Source organism: Schistocerca piceifrons, chromosome 3 (genome assembly GCF_021461385.2).
Source record: "Schistocerca piceifrons isolate TAMUIC-IGC-003096 chromosome 3, iqSchPice1.1, whole genome shotgun sequence".
Lineage (NCBI taxonomy): Eukaryota > Metazoa > Arthropoda > Insecta > Orthoptera > Acrididae > Schistocerca > Schistocerca piceifrons.
In genome coordinates this window covers 112,573,811-112,595,981 of record NC_060140.1, presented here as the reverse complement: position 1 = coordinate 112,595,981, position 22,171 = coordinate 112,573,811, and the positions used below count along the sequence as shown (strand labels likewise).

The window sequence follows — 22,171 nt, the reverse complement described above, 5'->3', positions numbered from 1 at the left end:
TGTACTGAATGCATTCACACTCTCTCATTTCACATTGTAAGGAGCTGATTCCACAGTCCACCATTGAGGGGTGGGGAAGCATTGCATTGGTCTGTCATGATGGCATACCATTTTATTTTTATCAGAAATACACACCTATTTAACATTTGTTAGAAGAGCTAATTAATATTATTTTTTAACACGCTTACTGTAGAGAATGTGCTTGCAAGCACCTGCATTTTTGAGGGAGTGTACTGAGGAACAGTAATTGGTGTTACCTTTTTCCCAATGAGTCTCGAACAGCAAGCTGTTGCTGCGTCCCCTGAATTATAAAATTATCTTTCAGAAGGAACAGAGGGAGTCACTGTTCAAAGATACTTACAAGCCACACTGTTTTTTTGTGGATTGCATAGGTGATGATTTTCAGTAATTACAGGTTGGTCTGAATAGTCAGAGACTAAATCACTAAACCCTGTTTGTTTACTATTACTGTGGTAGAGTTATGCTCCTGCTGTATTGGAACTAATGTCTCATGAATGTTTCAAAAATAATCTTCTGCAATAGCCTGTAACTGTGCTTGTGATTCTTCAATACTGGCTGCTTTCTGTGGTTGCTTCTTCTGAACAATGGGATTTCAAGTGGTAACTACCCTATTTACTGCCAATGAATCATGAAAATGGAGCCCTTGAAAGTGAGGATCTAGAGTCATACATGGTGCCAACAGTTTGGTCTCCTCACTGTTTTGGGTGTGTCTTTAGTATTGTTCTTGCAGATGCTCTTTGAGACATTTATATTATGATATCTAAATGTTTGTATCCATTAACTTTCTTGACAAAAAACAAGCAAATGATATTACTTTGTTTCTGTTGCATAAAATTTCACCATTGATTTCTTTGGTTACTTGATATGAGGGCTGCGAGCGTAAACACACCAACTCAAAATGTTCTGATTTTCCTGTTATACAATGAGTACTAGGGCACAGCCACACTTCTTAAGTTAATGCTTAACAGGCTTTAAAAATGAAGCAGAAAAATTGTAGTAGTTAACTGCAAGGGTAACCAGTTATGTAATATTATTTGCCATGAAAGAAATATTGGTATATCCAAAACCAATAACCAGAATAATTGATTACTCAATTAATTGCCATTAATTGATCCAAGAGGATCACAAAAACTGTGAAGCTGAAGCTGTCAGAATTTTGCGGGGAGATACATTGCTGCATTTGTGTCACATAGGTCAAACTTTACAAAATTTGTGAGGCCAAGTAATGAACTGGACTATTGCATACAAACTAAAAAGGCTAAGGGGCCTACAGCATGTGCACCTGCACTAGATCATCAGACATGCGAGTGAGACAAGAGCTGCAAAATTCCGGAGCATAAGGTATTTTCATGGGTGCTGTGCAATACATGTCCAGTTGCATTATGCTTCCACAAACACAAAAACTGTTGCCAGTTTTTTCATGTAAATCGGCTGTCAACTGTCTGGGTAAAAATCTGTTTAAACTGGCCCTTCTAATTTTCTTCATTTTTGATATTTATAGTGTTAATTCTCTTTTATTTGCTTTAGCATTCGTATGTCGCCTTGCATAAGTAATTAATAACATTCAACAGTTACGTTACTATTGACTTTGTAACAAACGGGGGCAGCATAGTAGTATCGTTTACTGCATATATCCGGTAACTACACTGTCAAGTCCTCTCCTTCCCCCATGAGCCATGGACCTTGCTGTTGGTGGAGTAGTTTGCTCGCCTCAACGATACAGATAGCCATACTGTAGGTGCAATCATAATGGAGGGGGGTATCTGTTGAAAAGCCAGACGTGTGTGATTTCTGAAGAGAGGCAGCAGCCTTTTCAGTAGTTGGTGGGGGCAACAGTTTTCATGACTGACGGATCTGGCTTTGTGACATTGCCAAAATGGCCTTGCTGTGTTGGTACTGTGAATGGCCGAAAGCAAGGGGACACTACAGCTGTAATACCTCTTGAGGGAATGCAAATCTACTGAGAGATTACATGATGATGGCATCCTCTTCGGTAAAATATGCCGGAGGTAAAATAGTTCCATTCGGATCTCTGAGGGGTGACTACTTGGGAGGATGTCGTCATCAGGAGAAACAAAACTGGCACTCTACGAATTGGAGAATGGAATCGTAGACCCATTAATTGGGCAGGTAGGTTAGAAAATTTAGAAAGGGGAATGGATAGGTCGAAGTTACATATAGTGGGAATCGGTGGTGATCGGTGGCAGGAGGAACTGGACTTCTGGTCAGGTGAATACAGAGTTATGAATACAAAGCCAATTAGGGGTAAAGCAGGAGTGGGGTGAATAATAAATAAGGAAATAGGAATGCGGGTAAGCTACTATGAACTGCATAGAGAATGCATTAGCGCAGCCAAGATATACCCAAAGCCCATGTCTACCACAGTAGTATGAGTTTATATACCAACTAGCTCTACAGATGCTGAAGAGATTGAAGAAATGCTCAATGAGATAAGAGGAATTACGCAGATAGTTAAAGGAGACAAAGATTTAATAGTGATGAGGGACTGGAATTCGATAGTGGGAAAAGGAACAGAAGGAAAAATAGTAGGTGAATATGGACTATGGAAAAGGAATTTAAGAGGAAGCTGCCTGCTAGAATTTTGCACAGAGCGTATTTTAATATCGTTAACACTTAGTTTAAGCATCATGAAAGAAGGTCGTATACGTTGAAGAGACCTGAAGACACCAGAAGCTTTCAAATTGATTACACACTAAAGAGCCAAAGAAACTGGTACACCTGCCCAAGATTGTGTAAGGCCCCCGCAAGCATGCACAAGTGCTGCAATATGAGGTGGCATGGACTGGAGTAATTTCTGAAGTAGTGCTGGAGGAGGGAATTGACATGATGAATCCTGCAGGGTTGTTCCTAAAGCCGTAAGAGTACGAGGCAGTGGAGATCTCTTCTGAACACCACATTGCAAAGCATTCCAGATATGTTCAATAATATTCATGTCTGGGGGGGGGGGGGGGGTGGCCAGCAGAAGTGTTTAAACTCAGAAGAGTGTTCTCGGAGCCATTCTGTAGCAATTCTGGATGCGTGGGGTTGTCGCATTGTCCTGCTGGAATTGCCCAAGTCTGTCTGAATGCCCAATGGACATGAGTGGATGCAGGTGATCAGACAGGCTGCTTATGTACGTGTCACACCTCAGAGTCAAATCTAGATTTATCGGGGTCCCGTATCACTCCAACTGCACATGCCCCACACCATTACAGAGACTCCACCAACTTGAATAGTCCCCTGGTGTTGTGTAGGGTCCATGGATTCATGTGGTTGTCTCCATACCCATACATGTCCATCTGTTCAATAAAATTTGAAACAAGACCAGGCAACATGTTTCCCGTCATCAACAGTCCAATGTCAGTGTTGACGGGCCCAGGCGAGGCACAAGACTTTGTGTCATGCAATCATCAAGGGTACATGAGTGGGCCTTCAGCTCTGAAAGCCTATATTGATCATGTTTTGTTTAATGGTTCGGACACTGACACTTGCTGATGATCTAGCATTGAAATCTGCAGCAATTTGTGGAAGAGTTGCACTTCTGTCGTGTTGAACGATTCTCTTCTGTTGTTGATCACGTACTTGCAGGGTCTTTTTCGAGCCACAGTGATGTTGGAGATTTGATGTTTTACTGGATTCCTGATATTTGCAGTACACTCGTGAAATGGACGTATGGGAAAATCCCCACTTCATCGCTACCTCAGAGATGCTGTATCCCATTGCTCGTGCGCCGAGTATAACGCCATGTTCAAACTCACTTAAATCTTGGTCACCTGCCATTGTAGCAGAAGTAACCAATCTAAAAACTGTGCCTGACGCTCATTGTGTTATATAGGCATTGCTGACCGCAGTGCCGTATTGTGTCTGTTTACATCTCTCTGTACTTGAATATCCATGCCTGACCAGTGTATAATGCTTAGGCAGAGCTTTAGGAGTCTGATTTTAATTTATAAGAGATTACAGGGACAGATGTGAACATTGACCACAATTTATTGGTTATGATCTGTGGATTACAATTGAAGAAATTGCAAAAAGGTGGGTAATTGAGGTGATGAGACCTGCACAAGTTGAAAGAACCAGAGGTTGTTGAGAGTTTCAGAGAGAGCATTAGACAACAGTTGACTAGAACAGGCCAGAGGAATACAATAGATGAGTGTGTAACTTTAAAAGTTGAAATAGTTGAGGTCAAATACGTAAAAAGACAAGGCCTGGTAGAAATCCTTGTATAACACAAGAGATACTTAATTTAACTGCTGAAAGGAGACAATATAAAAGTACAGCAAATGAAGCAGGCGAAAGGGAATACAGATGACTACAAAATGGGAGACAATATAAAAGTACAGCAAATGAAGCAGGCGAAAGGGAATACAGATGACTACAAAATGGGATTGTTAGAAAGTGCAAAATAGCAAGGGCAAACGTAAGGATTTAGAAGCATATATTTCACAAGTGGAAAGATGCATACTGCCTACAGGAAAATTAAAGAGGCATTTGGAGAAAAGAGTAGCACCTGTCTGGACATGAAGCACTCAGTTGGAAAACCAGTGTGAAGCCAGGAAGGGAAAGCCGAAAGGCGGAAAGTGTGTACAGAAGGTCTAAACAAGGGAGATAAAGGCAATACTCTAAAAATGGAAGAGGACGCAGGTGAAGATGAGATGGGAGATATGATACTGTGAGAATAATTTGACTAATTCAGAACAATTTGACAATTCAGAACAATGCCCCAGGATTAGAAGACAAGCCGTCAGTACTACTGATAGCCATAGGAGAACCAGCCATGACAAAACTGTTTCATCTGGTGTGCAAGATGAGACAAACAATGGACCCTCAGACTTCAAGAAGAATGTAGTCCATCCAATTCCAAAGAATGCAGTTGCTGACAATTATGAAAATTACCAAACTATCATCTGAATAAGTCACAGTTGCAAACCAATTACACGAGTTCTTTCCAGAAGAATGGGAAAACTGATAGGAGCCACTTTGGGGAAGATCAGTTTGGATTCCAGAGAAACGTAGGAACACACAAGGCAGTATAGACCTAACGACTTCTAATAGAAGGTAGGTTAAGGAAGGGCAAACCTATGTTTATAGCATTTGTAGCTTAGAGAAAGCATTTGACAGAGTTTACTGGAATACTCTCTTTGGAATTCTAAAGGTGTTAAGGGTAAAATACAGCGAGAAAAGGATATTTACAATTTGTGCAGAAATCGGATGGCAGTTAAGAGTCAAGGAGCAGGAAAGGGATGCAGTGGTTGGGAAGGGAGTAAGACTTGTAGCCTGTCCCTGATGTTATTCAGTCTGTACATTGAATAACCAGTAAAGGAATTGAATGAAAAATGTGGAGTAGAAATTTAAATTCAGGGAGAAGAAATAAAACTTCGAAGTTAGCGGATGTCATTGTGTCAGAGACAGCAAAGGACTTGGAAGAGTAGTTGAATGAAATGGGTACTGTCTTGAAAGGAGCATATAAGAGAAATATCAACAAAAGCAAAAAAAGGATAGTGGAATTTAGTCAGATTAAATCAGGTGATGCTAAGGGAATTAGGTAAGGAAACGACACACTTAGGGTGGCGAGCACCAAACTAGTATGAATTACTATTGTAGTAACTCTTACTTCTTTAGTCTGGGCTATTTTAGTAAATTACTTGTGTAGTAATATACTCTTGTACCAACTGTTGGAGAGCTCAATTTCTATTTGCTGCGTTAGTTGCAACAAAAGAAGTAATGCCTTTTTACTAAAGAAGTGATCCAGAACACTGCTGGCACATGCATTACGCTCCCTCTCGGAAAATATTGAGTGTTAGACATTATTGCTTCACCTTTGCTTAATTTGTGTTAATTGCTGTAGTTGTAGAAGCTAGGAAGGATTATTCAACTGAATTATTAAAACTGGAAAATCTAAATGCTGTTGTAGTAATTAATGATAAGATCTGTGTATTATGAAAAAGAAACGTTCTTACGCCAAAGGTGATGCAAAGGCACTGCAATCCGCACTGCATTTGGTATAAACTGAATGTTATATGTAATTTTGCGCAACACAGACTGAAGTTCTTTCAAGTTCCTGGGTGCTGGCAAGTCTCTAATCGCACTGAGATGTGACGGCGAGGGGTGGATACCCTGTCCATTAATCATATGTCCTAAATACTGAATCTCAGTTTGAAAAAAGTTGCACTTGTGTCTGTTACATTTTAGTCCCGTCTGCAAAAGTATAGTAAATAAGGCACGCAAGTTCTGCAAATGTTCATCAGGGGTGCGACCCGACACAACTATATCGTCCAGATAATTTGAGCAACCAGGGACAGTGGCACACAACTGCTGCAAATAAGAATGAAAAATAGCAGGAGCTGAAGCAAGCACAACCGAACGGAAGGCGGCGAAACTTGAACAATCCAAGGTGGGTGTTTATCACAAAATAGCGCTGCGACTGTTCGTCGAGTGGAATCTGAAAGTATGCGTCCCTCAAGTCAATCGTGGAAAAGAATTTGCCCACACCAACCTTATCAAAAATGTCTTCAGGATGCGGTAAGGGAAACGTAGCTACCACTGTCTGTGGATTTACTGTAGACGTAAAGTCGGCACAAATACGGAGACGGCCGTTTGGTTTTTTCACACACACACATTATAGGCGAAGCCCATGGCGAAGCGGATACAGGTTCATTGACACCACTGTATTGCAAATGCTGAAGTTCAGCAGCTACAGTGTCACGCAGTGCGTGCGTTACCAGACATGCACGCCAGAAAATAGGCAAGGCATTGTCTTTAACTACAATATGCGCTGCATAGTCTGTGGCGCAACCAAAGCCATCAGAAAGGAGTTCAGCAAAATTATCGCATAGTGGGGCAACACTGTCTGCGTGGTTACTAGGGTTGATGCAAAGTACATTGTCCTGAATTGCGAGGCCAAAAAGTTCAAATACGTCCATGCCAACAATGTTTGTAGCATCACTAGAGTGGAGCACCTGGAAAGACACTGTATGTGTTGTTGCACCATACATGGCTTGCAAACTACACACACCGAGCACTGAGATTTCCTGTCCAGTAAATGCAGTCAATGTGGAACGTGAACAACGAAGCGGGGACGAATCATGCAAGTTATATATTGATCTGTTCAGTAAAGAAACTGACACACTAGTGTCCAGCTGCACATGAACAGAACGTCCACAAATATTCAAAGTCACAAAAAGTTTCCTCGCATCACACTGAATGCGAGAGGAAGTGTCTGGCAAAACTTGATTCGCACGACGAGCTGTAGAAGCACGTGAAGCAGAATGCTTTGAATAAATGGCATTAATATCCATAGGCTGATGTGAATCATGACCATGGCGGTTTCCATTGTGGTGACGCCCACGCGAGTCACGAGAACGAGAGAAAAGTTGTGAATTAGAGTTTCTCTTACTGCACGCAGCTTGCATATGTCCTTTCTTATTACAAAAATAACAATGTACTTGACGGGATGGGCAACTGTCACGTGGGTGGGCACCAGAGCAATTCAGACTTGGTTTCAGTTTCTTAGTGGGTGCCAAGCTTGCAACTTGTTTACTGGTGCACGAGCGGCGCAGTGTGGCGTGCTGTGCTGGGGCCAGGCGGGAGAGCACGTGTTGTGACATGCTAACAGTACACACACCCGGGGTCATGTAGAATGTGCAAGTAGCCATGTCCAATGTATCTTGTCTGTCTAGCAAGTCCACTACTTCCTGCAAAGACGGGTTTTTTAATTTGAGGAATTGCTCGCAGATGCAGTGATCTGCCACATTCTGCGCAGTAGTGTCTCTAATCATTATATCCACATATGAGCGTCTACATGAGCAATTAAAGTCACAATCAGAAGTTAGTCCCTGAAGGTCCGCTAACCAAGATTTATTGGACTGAGTAGGGCCACGCCAGAGACGAAAGAATTTGTAGTGTGCAGCTACTACATTTACACTATCACAGAAGTGGAAGTTCAAAGTGTCAATCACTTCGTCGTAAGTTTTAGTTTCTAGGTGGGTGGTGGGAAACAATTTGACGAGCATGTAATATAAACAACACCCGCATTGGCAATAAAATAGGCAAACCGCTCTGTACCTGGTATGTTGTATGCTGTGAAGTGTGCCTCGAGCTGGGCGATGTATTCTGGCCAGTGTTCAGCGTCAGGATTGAAGGCACAAAATGGTGGTGCTGGAGGTGTCATCAGCGTCAGTACAGGCGGTGGTGTCAGAGGCGTCAAAGTAGCTGCAGTTTGTAGTGTGACCAGTCCATTTATGGCACCAAGCAGCTGTGTCATTTGCTGAGCCTGAAAACGTACAAGATCGGACAGCGGAGCCTGTTCCTGCGGCGAAGCCATGGTTTACACAAAAGAAAACCTTACAGCGAATGGTGGAAGCAGTCACACTGGGCTAGCACGAAAAGAAAGCAGCACCGAGCAAAGAAAAGATAAGAGAGGAAAAAAAAAGTTGTTAGTCCTTGCTTTTGTATCCCACCTGGTAGGTTGCGCATGGGTCTGCTCCTGTAAACTGAAGGGTAGGCCGAATGTAGGAAGCGAGTAGGAGCAGGTGAGGTGAAAATCTCGGTACTGCAATTAAAAGTGGTTTTACTATATCACAACTCAACTTGCATACCCCCATGTGGGTCCGGGGTAAGAATAGGCCTGAGGTATTCCTGCCTGTCATAAGAGGCGACTAAAAGGAGTTTCAATCGTTTCGGCCTTCCATGTGATGGTCCCCCTTGGGGTTTGACCTCCATTTTTCAAAATTCTACAGAATTAAGAGCCTTTTGGGGAAGGACGCCTTACGTGGTGTCTCACTGGTCCTCAGTGCACTAAGACCTTGGCACTCAGCAGTGTACCGGCGTTGTAACCACACCCGCTATTCCTCAAATTGGGCCTAAACGCTTGATGGGTTGCACAAGTTACGCCCATAGTGCGTCCCCACCTGCACCTACGATCATGATGGACTTTCCATGGCACCCGAAATCCAGCACGGTAGCCAGCCCGTTGTGGTGGGGTCGTCATGTACCCTCTAGGTTGTAGCCCCCTGACAACACAGGGATCGTACTGCCGATACATGAGCTGCACCCTCCCCACGTCGGCCAAGGAGTAGATGCCCGTCTCCTTGGGGCATCAGGACTCCCGGCAACGGTCATCCTGCCAGGTGGAGTCGGAGTGGGTGGTATCGGGGCGGACGTTCCGCAGATGAAACGTCAACATGTATCGGGTCGCTCTGCGGCTGAGTCTTTTAAAAAGAAAGGTACTGTCTCTGGTTCTGGTTCTCCTGCCCCTTCCCCCTTGGCCACTCCCTGGGAGGAAGGACAGGCCCACCGGCTTGGGGCGAAGTACTTCCCTTGCGATTTAGTATGTTCTCGGACCGATGGGGGGACGTTCACCACCTCCAAGCCCATGTTCTTTGTCCAGCACATCGAGGACATCTTCGGGGAAATCGAGGCTCTCAGTAAAATGCGTTCGGGGTCCGTTCTTATAAAGACCACCTCCGCCACATAGTCGGCGGCGCTCCAGGCGTGCGACTGAGTAGGGGACATCCCAGTGTCCATTGTCCCGCATCTGGCACTGAATAGGACGCAGGGGGTTATTTTTCATCGGAACCTCCTGCTGCAATCTGATGAGGAGCTCAGGGCCAACCTGGAGCGCCGAGGCGTGCATTTCGTCCGGCGAGTCCAGCGCGACCCCAAAGACCGTCGCATCGACACTGGGGCCTTTATCCTCGCCTTCGAGGGAGACGTTCTCCCGGAGAAGGTAAAGGTGATGTGCTACCGGTGCAATGTGCGCCCTTACGTCCCACCTCCTGTGCGCTGCTTTGGGCACATGTCGTCATGGTGTGAGGCTTGAGCCCCTTTGTGGCGATTGCGGACGTCCTCTTCGTGAGGACCATACATGCACCCCACCACCTTGGTGCGTCAATTGTCCTGGCATCCACTCGCCTAGATCTTTAGACTGCCCCGCGTATCAGATGGAGAAGAAGATCCAAGAATTAAAAACTTTGGATCGCAAGCTTATTCTGAGGCCAGGAAAAAGTATGACCGCCTCCGTCCTGTGACGTTAACAACTTTGTTTGCCTCAGTCGTGTCCACTCCTTCCACAGTATCCTCACCCCTATCCCGTCCCCCCTCCACCTCCTCACCCCATCCGGGGTCTATGCCTCCGCCTCCCAAATCCCTCCCTTCCAAATCCTCCTCCCTCGCGGCCCCTGCCCCCTCTGCCCCAGGGGGCCACCCTTCCTCCTCCCCCTCCACCACCTGAGAAGTGATCCTCTTCTCAGGCGTCCTTCGGGGAAACATTCCGGACCCCGGCTTCCGAGGTCTGGCGTTCCAAAACGGACCCCGCGCGTGAGGACCTTCTTCGGGTCCAGCCCACCATCCCTGTGCCTCATCGGACTTCCCAGAAGGCCTCCAAGAAGAAGTCTTTATCCCCCTCTCCACCCCGGCGCGTTTTGTCTGACGCTCCATCCGTGAGTCGCTGCTCCTGGCCGTCCTCAGTTTCGCCGGGACGCTCTGCTGCCGGGCGCTCAGCTGGCCTCTCGTCGGCGAATGATGCTGCCCCTCCTACGCAACCCGGGAAAGCGGCTGCAGCTGGCGACGACTCGATGGAACAAGATCCGCCTCCCGCCGGTTGTAGCGTTGTTCCCTCGAAACCTGGCCCTCCGCGGCCGTCGAGGTGGCCAGCTCTTCACCCGTTTTGTTCCCCCCTTTTTTCTGACTAGCGATGGCTTTGTTACATTGGAACATAAGAGGTATTCGATCTAATCGGGAGGAATTACAACTGCTCCTCCGCCTGCACTGTCCGCTCGTCCTTGGTCTCCAAGAAACCAAGTTGCGCCCAACTGACTGTATTGCTTTTACCCACTATACCTCGGAGCGGTCTGACCTCACCCCTGTGGACGGTATTCCAGCTCATGGTGGGGTCATGTTGCTCGTTCGGGACGATGTCTATTACCATCCCATCCCATTGACCACCCGACTCCTCCCCCTGCGGGTTCGGGGGTAAGAATAGGCCCGCGGTATTCCTGCCTGTCGTAAGAGGCGACTAAAAGGAGTCTCAAACGTTTCGGCCTTTCCGTTGTTAGTGCGTGCCATTTGGGGAAGGACACCTTACGTGGTGTTTTTCTATTGGTCCATCATGCTCCACCATCATGCATGTTACCTATTGTCGTGTGGGGGGGGACTACGCCCAACATCTTCTGGGTTGTCTCTTCTCGCTTTGTGCGCACTCTTCTTCTTAGCGCTTACGACAACTGTGGACCCTTTCAACACCTAAAGTCCAGCACGGTAACCAGTCTGTTGTGGTGGGGTCGTCATGTACCCTCTTGGTGGTAGCCCCCTGACCACGCAGGGATCGCACTACAGATGCCAGAGCTGTTTCCTCCCCATGCATGCCAAGGAGTATGTGCCCATCTTGTCTGGGGCACGGGGACTCCGGGCAACGGGATATCGGCCAGGTACCCGTTGCTTTGGCTGGGTGGCGCCCTTGGGGAGAGCCCTCGTTCGGAGTAGGTGGCATCTGGGCGGATGTGGCGCAATGAAGCGCAATAAATCACACCAAGCTGGTGGTCGCACGGCCACCAGCGTCTCTAAGCGTGGTAGAGTAGACTTTGATGCTGCACAATATGACCCTCAGTCGTTCCCCTCGTTGGCTGCGTCATGGGAGGGACGCTGATCTAGTGCCAAGCGGGAGCCTTACGTACCGCAATACCTTGTCTGCAGCAGGACTGATGGTGACTCCTTTCTTACGACGAAGCCTCTGTTTCTTGTGGAACACCTGGAGGATAAGTTTGGGGAAGTGGCAGGGTTGTCTAAAATGAGGAATGGGTCCATCCTCCTCAAGACGTCCTCCCCAGCCCAGTCACGAGCGTTGCTCTTGGGTGATAAGCTGGGTGACGTCCCTGTTACCGTCACTCCCCACAGTAGCTTAAATATTGTCCAGGGGATTATTTACCATCGTGACCTCTTGTTACAATCCGATGACGAGCTGAGAGCCGACTTGGAACGACGTGGTGTACATTTTGTCCGTCGTGTACGTAGAGGACCCAAGACTAACAGGGTGGCCACCGGTGCCTTTACCTTGGCCTTCGAGGGTGATGTCTTGCCCGAGAAGGTCAAGGTGATGGTTTACCGTTGCAACGTCAAGCCATACGTCCCTCCCCCGATGCGGTGCTTCCAGTGCTGGAAGTTTGGGCATATGTCCTCCCGTTGCCCATCCAGCGCTACATGTCGAGATTGCGGACGCCCCTCTCATCCCGATTCTCCATGTGCGCCTCCGCCTGTATGTGTCAACTGTGGGGAGCACCACTCTCCATGCTCGCTGGATTGCCCTGTTCTTCATAAGGAGCGGAAGATCATGGAATTTAAGACCCTGGACCGGCTTACTTACCGAGAGGCAAAACTGAAATATGAAAGGTTGTATCCTGCTTCCATTCGAACATCTTATGCTGCAGCCACGTTATCGTCGCCCACGCGAGCGATGGTTGTCGCCTCATCTCTGCCGCCTTCAGTGGGCCCTCGGGGCCGTGTATCTCTGTCTGCCCCCCTCGTGTCTGGGGGCAAGCCTTCCTCTGTTGCCCCCTTAGCGGTTGGGGGCAAACCCTCTTCTGTCGCTCCCCCCACGATTACTTCGGGAGTGACATCTGCTCCACAACCGGGAGGCTCGATCCTTCCCCCTCCTTCTCCGCCGGCGTTGCCTCCGCCGGTTCCTCTCTCGCGGAAGGGGTCCCTCGGGGCTCTCCCTTCCTCCGTTTCTTCTCCTTCCCAGCCAGATGTCAGCCAGTGGCTGAAGGTTCCGCCACCTGCTGGTCGTAGGGCTTCTGCATTGTCGTCAGCCTCCGACGCTCCTTCAGAGAAGCTCTCCCAGCCCTCTCACCCTAAGGGCCGATGTGAGAAGAAGGAACGGCATGTGTCCAGGAAGAAGGACGTTCCGGCGGTTTCAGCACCGCCTGCTGTACATAGTCCTGGCTCCGGGGATGAGGTGGAGATCCTCGCCTCTGCCGCGGATCTTGCCCTCACGGAACCCTTGGGGGACTCTCCTATGGACTCAGCTGACTCTCCCCCGGTGGCGGCAGTTGGCTCTGAAGCGCTGTCTGCCTCTTAGTCGCATTCACGCCCTCCCAGTCCCTTCCTGCTTCCATTCTCCAATGGAACTGCGGCGGTTATTTCCGCCACCTGCCTGAGCTCCGGATGCTTCTGAGTGTTTACCCTGTTCTCTGCATTGCTCTGCAGGAAACTTGGTTTCCTGCACTGCGGACCCCCGCCCTTCACGGTTATCGGGGATACTATAAGAACCGTGCTGCCTGTCAACGAGCGTCAGGTGGGGTTTGCCTCTTTGTTCACCACTCTGTCTGTAGCTCGCCAGTACCCCTTCAGACGCCTTTAGAGGCAGTTGCTGCCAGGGTTGAGCTCTCGCTGGCTATTACTGTTTGCTCTGTTTACATTCCTCCGGATGGGGAGCTCCCCCGACATGTCTTGGCTGCGCTGCTGGCTCAACTCCCGCCTCCATTGCTGCTTCTGGGCGATTTCAATGCCCACAACCCTCTATGGGGTGGGACTGTCTCCGATGACCGCGGTCGGGCCGTGGAGCATGTGTTGGCTCAGCTCGACCTTAGCCTCTTGAACACCGGTGCTCCCACGCATTTCAGTGTGACCCATGGCTCGTTCTCGGCCATCGATCTCTCTATTTGCAGCCCTGGACTTGTCCCATCCCTCCACTGGCAAGTGCATCCTGACCTGTGTGGTAGTGACCATTTTCCCATCTATTTGTCACTGCCCCAGTGTCATTCTTCTGGGTGCCTGCCCCGCTGGGCTCTCCACAGGGCTGACTGGCCGGCTTTTACTTCCGCTGCAACCATTGAGTCTCCCCCACAGGGTGACATTGACGAGGTGGTCAGTGTTTTAACCACGTCCATCATTTCAGCGGCCGAGGCTGCCATCCCCCGTTCTTCTGGCCTCCCTCGGAGGAAGGCTGTCCCCTGGTGGTCGCCGGAGATTGCTGAGGCTGTTCGCGACCGTAGGCGGGCTCTCCAGCGTCATAGGCGGCACCCGTCTCTGGAGACCGTCATCGCCTTTAAGAGGCTCCGTGCCTTCGCCCGTCGTCTTATTGCACGGCGTAAGCAGGAGTGCTGGGAGCGGTACGTCTCATCCCTGGGCTCCCGTGTCTCCCCCTCGCTCGTGTGGTCCCGGATCCAGCGGATTTATGGATCCCAGACCCCTACGGGTGTCCCTGGGATCTCCCTGGCCGGCGCTGTCTGCACGGACGCTGCCGCCATTGCTGAACACCTTGCTGCGCACTTTGCTGAGAGCTCTGCGACTGCAACTTATCCACCCGCCTTTCGCTCTCTCAAGGAGCGGGCCGAGCAGACGCCATTATCGTTCCACACGCGTCGTTCTGAAACATACAATGCTCCTTTCAGTGAGAGGGAATTCCTCGCTGCCCTCGCCGATTGCCCTGATACAGCACCAGGACCGGACTGCATCCACGCACAGATGCTGAAGCATCTCTCCAGGGACTGCCAGAGACACATCCTCACCATCTTTAACCGCATTTGGAGCGAGGGCGTGTTCCCGTCGCAATGGCGAGAGGCTCTTATTGTCCCCATCTTGAAGCCCGGTGCGGACCCACTGGCGGTGGACAGCTATCGTCCCATTACCCTCACCAACGTTTTGTGCAAATTGTTCGAACGTATGGTGGGGCGGCATTTGTGTTGGGTCCTTGAGTCGCGCGGTCTCCTCGCTCCATCCCAGGGTGGCTTCCGCCGGGGCCGGTCTGCCACGGACAATTTGGTGCGGCTGGAATCTGCTATCCGTACGGCCTTTGCCCGACGTCAGCATCACGTTGCTGTATTTTTCGATCTGCGGAAGGCGTATGACACCACATGGAGGCATCACATCCTCGCCACGTTGCATGAGTGGGGTCTTCGTGGTCGGCTCCCGGCTTTTCTTCAAACCTTTTTATTGCGCCGCTCTTTCCGGGTGCAAGTCGGTGCCGCTTCTAGTTCCTCTTATATACAGGAAAATGGGGTCCCGCAGGGCTCGGTGTTGAGCGTCTCCTTATTTCTAGTGGCCATTAATGGCCTGGCTGCAGCCGTGGGGTCGTCGGTGTCTCCTTCTTTGTATACCGACGACTTCTGCATCTCATTTAGCTCCACGACTACGGGAGTCGCCGAACGCAGGCTGCAAGTCGCCGTTCGCAAGGCAGCATCATGGGCTCTGACTCATGGTTTTCAGTTCTCTGCAGCCAAGACTCGAGTTATGCACTTCTGCAGGCGTCGGACGGTCCACCCTCATCCTGACCTTTACCTCGACGGCCACCTGCTTGAAGTGGTGGACACTTGCCGCTTCTTGGGACTCGTGTTTGATGCCCGGCTCACATGGGTTCCTCATGTTACTCAGCTGAAGCAAAAATGCTGGCGGCACATCAACGCCCTCTGCTGCCTTAGCCACACGTCTTGGGGTGCAGATCGCTGCACGCTGCTGCGATTGTGCAGAGCCCTTGTGCAGTCCCGGTTTGATTATGGGAGCCTGGCCTATGGGTCTGCGTCACCCTCAGTGTTGAAGTCGTTAGACCCCATACACCACTGTGGGGTTCGGCTTGCCACTGGCGCTTTTCGCACTAGCCCTGTGGATAGTCTACTGGTGGAGGCCGGGGTTCCCCCCGCTGCGGATTCGCCGCCATCGTCTGCTCGCCAACTACGCTGTCCACGTGCATTGCTCGCCAGGCCATCCCAATCATCACCTGCTTTTCCCTGCCGTGGTCCTCCATCTGCCCGAACGGCGACCTAGGTCTGGGCTTTCCGTAGCTGTCCACGTCTGGTCCCTGCTGTCGGAACTGGGGTCATTCCCTCTTCTGCCTCCCTTCCGGGTCCGTGCACCTACGCCTCCCTGGTGTTTGTCCCGGCCGTCTGGACTTGGCACAGGGACCCAAGGACTCGGTTCCACCTGTGGCCCTCCGTCGCCGTTTTCTTGCGCTCCTCGCCCCATTTTCGGACTGTGAGCCTGTCTACACTGATGGTTCCCTGGTTGATGGTCGCACTGCCTACGCTTTTGCTCACGCTGCCCATGTTGAGCAGCGCTCCTTGCCGGCTGGCTGCAGTATTTTTACTGCAGAGCTGGTGGCCATATTGTGCGCTCTTGAGCATATGCGTTTCTGCTCAGGTAGGTCCATCGTCATCTGCAGTGACTCCCTGAGCAGCCTTCAGGCCATCGACTGCTGCTCTCCCTCTTCTCCTCTGGTGTCCTCTATTCAGGAGTCTGTTTCCGCCATTGCCCGTTCTGGACGTTCGGTGATCTTGGTTTGGACGCCAGGTCATGTTGGCATCCCGGGGAACGAACGTGTTGACAGGCTGGCCAAAGGGGCGCTCGACGCCCCAGCTTTGGAGATCGGCCTCCGGGCTCCCGATCAGCAGCTGGTGTTGCGCCGTAAGGTGCTTGGGATGTGGTCTGCTGAGTGACGAGGCTTGACAATGCCTAATAAACTGCGGGCTGTCAAGGAGACGACCGATGTGTTGCGCTCCTCCCTGCGGTCTTCTCGCAGGGAGTCTGTTATCCTGTGTCGGCTCCGCATCGGCCATACATACCTGACGCACGGCCATCTTTTGCGTCAGGAGGTTCCCCCCTGTGTCGGTGTGGGTCCCGGCTGACAGTCGCCCACGCTTTATTGGAGTGTCCCCGACTGCGCACCCTTCGGCAGTCTTTTAATCTCCCTGGCACCTTGCCTTTGATTTTATGCGACGATGCCTCCATGGCTGACAGTGTTTTACATTTTATCTGTGCTAGTCCTTTTTATGGTTCCATTTAGAGTGGTCCTGCACCTTTCCCTTTGTGTGTCTCTTGTCCTTGAGTGTCTCATATTTGGTTGCAGATTTCAGTGTGTAGTCGGTTGGTTGACTCTTTCCCTTTTTTTTGTCATGGTCAGTCAACCAGTCTCCGGTCATCTTCTTTTGTTCTGTTTCCTTTTGTCTGATGTCTTCGTGTCTGTAGTGTTCGTTACCGCATTTGTGTTCTTTTAGGGCCTGGGGGGGGAGTCTCCTTCCCCTTGGGGTTTTACCTGCTTGGTGCATTTCTGTCTCGCCTTTTTTTTTTGGAATGGGGTCTGATGACCTTAGCTGTTTAGTCCCCCTTAAACATTCCAACAACCACCACCACCACCACCACCACCACCACCACCACCCCACTCCAAGCAATAGCTGTCCGTATTACTCTTTCTGCCTTTACTTTTTCCGTTTGTACCGTCTACACTCCATCGTCATCCGCAGTTAGTCGGGCTGACATGATGCACCTGATTGCCCAGCTTCCTCCGCCGTTTTTATTGTTTGGCGACTTCAATGCCCATCATCCCCTTTGGGGCTCTCCTGCATCCTGTCAGAGAGGCTCCCTCTTGGCGGATGTCTTCAACCATCTCAATCTTGTCTGCCTCAATACTGGCGCCCCGACTTTCCTCTCGGACTCTACTCATACCTACTCCCACTTGGACCTCTCGATCTGTTCTACCATTCTTGCCCGTCGGTTCGAGTGGTATGTCCTTTCTGACACCTATTCGAGCGACCACTTACCCTGTGTCGTTCGTCTCCTGCACCACACCCCATCCCCACGTCCTTCGAGCTGGAACATACCGAAAGCTGACTAGGGACTTTATTCCTCCCTGGCGACCTTTCCGGACCACGATTTTCTCAATTGTGACAGTCAGGTCGACTACCTCACGGCTGTTATCATCAATGCTGCCGAACGTTCCATTCCTCGTCGCGTTTCCGTTCCCTGGTGGAATGAGGCTTGTAGAGACGCTATCCGTGCTCGACGACGCGCTTTACGCACCTTTCGCCGCCATCCTGCGTTGGCGAATTGTATTGGATACAAACGACTCCGAGCGCAAAGCCGTAGAGTCATCAAAGACAGCAAAAAAGCTTGTTGGGCCTCTTTCACCAGCTCCTTTAACAGTTTTACTCCCTCTTCTGTCGTCTGGGGTGGCCTGCGCCGGCTGTTGGGCATTAAGGCCCACTCCTCGGTACCTGGCCTGACTTCGGGTAATGAGGTCCTAGATGATCCTGTGGATGTCTCCAACGCCTTCGGCTGCTTTTTCGCGGAGGTTTCAAGCTCCGCCCATTACCACCCTGCCTTCCTTCCCAGGAAAGAGGCAGAAGAGGCTCGGCGACCTTCCTTCAACTCGCTGAATCTGGAAACTTATAATGCCCCCTTTACTATGCGGGAACTCGAACGTGCACTTGCACTGTCCCGGTCCTCTGCTCCGGGGCCAGATGCCATTCATGTTCAGATGCTGGCCCACCGTCCTCCGGCAGGCAAAAGCTTCCTTCTTCGTACCTACAATCGCGTCTGGACCGAAGGTCAAGTCCCCATGCGTTGGCGTGACGCCGTCGTTGTTCCTGTACCCAAACCCGGGAAGAATAGACACCTTCCTTCTAGTTACCTCCCCATTTCTCTTACAAGCTGTGTCTGTAAGGTGATGGAGCGCATGGTTAACGCTCGGTTAGTTTGGATTCTTGAATCTTGACGGCTACTTACCAATGTTCAATGCGGCTTTCGTCGCCGCCGCTCCGCTGTTGACCACCTTGTGACCTTGTCGACATTCATCATGAACAACTTTTTGCGAAAGCGCCAAACGGTAGCCGTGTTCTTCGATTTGGAGAAGGCTTATGATACCTGTTGGAGAGGAGGTATCCTCCGCACTATGCACAGGTGGGGTCTACGCGGTCGCCTGCCCCTTTTTATTGATTCTTTTTTAACAGATCGAAAGTTTAGGGTACGTGTGGGTTCCGTATTGTCCGATGTCTTCCTCCAGGAGAACGGAGTGCCTCAGGGCTCTGTCTTGAGTGTAGCCCTTTTTGCCATAGCGATCAATCCAATTACGGATTGCATTCCACCTAATGTCTCAGGCTCTCTTTTTGTCGATGACTTCGCGATCTACTGCAGTGCCCAGAGAACATGCCTCCTGGAGCGCTGCCTTCAGCGTTGTCTAGACAGCCTATACTCATGGAGTGTGGCAAATGGCTTCCAGTTCTCTGAAGAGAAGACGGTTTGCATCAACTTTTGGCGATATAAAGCGTTCCTTCTGCCATCCTTACATCTCGGTCCCGTTGTTCTCCCATTTGTGGAAACAACTAATTTTCTAGGGCTCACACTGGAGAGGAAACTTTGTTGGTCTCCACACGTCTCTTATTTGGCTGCCCGTTGTACACGTTCCCTTAATGTCCTCAGAGTTCTTAGTGGTTCATCTTGGGGAGCGAATCGCACTGTCCTGCTTCGCTTGTATCAGTCCATCGTCCGATCAAAGCTGGATTATGGGAGCCTCGTCTACTCGTCTGCTCGGCCATCCCTCTTACGCCATCTCAACTCCATCCACCATTGGGGGTTACATCTTGCGACCGGAGCATTCTACACTAGTCCCGTCGAGAGTCTTTATGCTGAAGCTGCCGAATTACCATTGACCTACCGGCGTGACGTACTGCTTTGTCGGTATGCCTGCCGGCTGTTGTCAATGCCTGACCACCCCTCTTATCAGTCCTTCTTCGCCGATTCTCTCGACCATCAGTATGGGTTGTATGTGTCTGCCCTGCTGCTCCCTGGAGTTCGCTTTCGTCGCCTGCTTCGACAATTGGATTTTGCCCTCCCTACCACCTTCAGAGAGGGTGAGAGCCCAACACCACCATGGCTCCAGGCTCCGGTTCATATTTATCTCGACCTCAGCTCACTCCTGAAGGAGGGTACTCCGGCTGCAGTGTATTGCTCACGGTTTGTCGAACTTCGTGCACGACTTGCCAGTCACACCTTTATTTACACTGATGGCACCAAAACTGACGATGGTGTCGGCTGTGCCTTTGTCGTTGGGGCCGGCACCTTTAAATACTGGCTCCTCGACCAGTGTTCCAGCTTTACGGCCGAGCTTTTTGCTCTCCACCAGGCTGTTCAGTATGCCCGCCGCCACCACCATTCATCGTATGTACTCTACTCTGATTCACTCAGTGCTCTTCAGAGCCTTGGAGCTCCATATCCGGTCCATCCCTTGGTGCAACGGATCCAGCAGTCCCTCCATTCTTCTGCTGCTGATGGCTCCCTTGTCAGCTTTCTGTGGGTTCCCGGCCATGTAGGAGTGCCTGGGAATGAGGCTGCTGATGCTGCAGCCAAGGCTTCAGTCGTCCTGCCTCGGCCGGCCTCCCATTGTGTCCCGTCATCTGACATTAGTGGGGTTGTTTGTAGGAGGCTTGTGTCTTTGTGGTGGGATACTTGGTCATCACTTCAAGGAAACAAGCTCCGGGCAGTAAAACCATTCCCAACTGCTTGGACAACCTCCTCCCGACCATCTCGGTGAGAAGAGGTCCTTCTGACCAGGTTGTGGATTGGGCATTGCTGGTTTAGCCACTGCTACCTGCTCTCCGGTGACCCAGCCCCGCAGTGCCCTTGTGGTCATGCATTAACAGTGCGCCATGTTTTATTGTCGTGTCCCCGTTTTAGTCAATCTCGTGTTGTCCTGTCTCTGCCGTCTACTTTACAGGATATTTTAGCTGATGACGCTTGAGCAGCTGCTCGTGTTCTTCGTTTCATTACTTTGACTGGCTTGTCCAAAGACATCTAACTCCTTTACTTATTTTATCTGCGTCTTTGTAAGAACTTTCTGGTGTCCCCCCCCCCCCCCTCCCCCTCCTTGAAGAGCTGTGAGCTGCACAGCGCCGGCTAGAGCGCTGTCGTCGGTGTTGTAGTGCCAACCTAAGTAAGAACTTGTACCTACACCGTAGCATCGTAGCTATCGATACCACAGGTTCACATCTCTTTTGTGAATATGTGCTAGGCCACTCCCTTTTCCTATGCTGCAGTTCTGTCCTACTATTCCCCCGCACCCCCACCCCCACCCTCTCTTGATTTTCCTTTGGATGGTCTTCTTGGTGCCGATTGTGCTTGGATTTGGTTTATGATTCCAGATACTCTCCAGGAACTTTCTGCAATTTTCATTCTTCGCTGTGTGTTTCCCATTGTTGGGTTTGACCCGCTATTCCTCTCCCAAATTCTACAGAAGTGCACATCATGGAGGAACACTGAGTACATTCCACCTTTTGAGTTTTTCTTTTTTCGCACCCTTCCTTTCCAGCAAAAGGACTACACCCCAACCCTAGCACAGTACCCATTCAGTTGCACGTGGGGAGGAACCTGCACTGTGGTAGCACCCTGACTGCACAGGGATTGCACTGTTGGTGTCTGAACTGTAAACTCCTGGTGTGTGCCAAGGGCTATGTGCCTGTCAAGGCTGGGGCAAGGAGACTGTGGGCCATGAATAACCAGCCAGGTTACTATTGCTGTGACTGAGTGGCACCAAGGCTGATGACTCACAAATGAAGCTTACCAGATTTTCTTCTGCTTGTGGTCGCACAGCCCCCACAGTTTCTTCTGTAGGAAATAAATTTCTATAATGTCGAGAGAGGTGACCCCACAATGTTGCTTCCCTGGCTACTCCACAGGAGGAACACAGGGCTAAGAGACAAGGGGAGAAATACTCTCCACAATATTCTTGGACTGACAGATTGCTTTTTGACCACAAACCCAGTATTATTTGTTGGACACTTTGAGGACAGGTTTGGGTAAGAAGCAGCAATTTTGAAAATGAAAAGTCACTCAGTTCTGATTAAGATGACATCCCCATCTGTCACAGGCACTGCTCACCTGTGACAAGCTGGGCAGCATTCCAGTAACTATCAGCCCCATAACAGTCTCAGTATGGTATAAGATGTCAACTCTAAGTACAGCCTCCTTTTACAGACCAATGACAGTTAAATGTAATTTGGAGCAATGGAGTGTGTGGTTCATTCCTTGTGTCCAGCAGGTACCAAAGGACAATAGAACTGATACTGGGGCCTTCATCTTGGCATTTGAGGGTGGTTCGTTGCCCGGTAAGGTCAAGGTGATGGTATACCAATGTGATGTGAAACAATATGTTCCTCCCACCTATGCAGTGCTTCAAATGTATGAAATTCAGGCACATTATTGCATTGTAATGCCATCCCAGCCTGTAGTCGTGGTGGACAACCATTGCATGCAAACATTCCTTGTGCTCCTCACACCCATCGGCAATGACTGTAGAGGTCACCTCTCTCCCTGCTCATGACACTGCATTGTCTTTTGGATAGAGGAAAAAATAAAAGATTATAAGCTACTGGACAGATGGATGCACCAGGAG

General features: G+C 50.0%; 1 protein-coding gene across 1 annotated transcript in view; it reads left to right on the top strand.

The window, feature by feature from the left end:
* The window catches only part of LOC124787604 (serine/threonine-protein kinase SMG1), a 393,945-nt gene that overhangs the window by 5,797 nt on the left and 365,977 nt on the right, over positions 1 to 22,171 (top strand). The window lies entirely within an intron of this gene.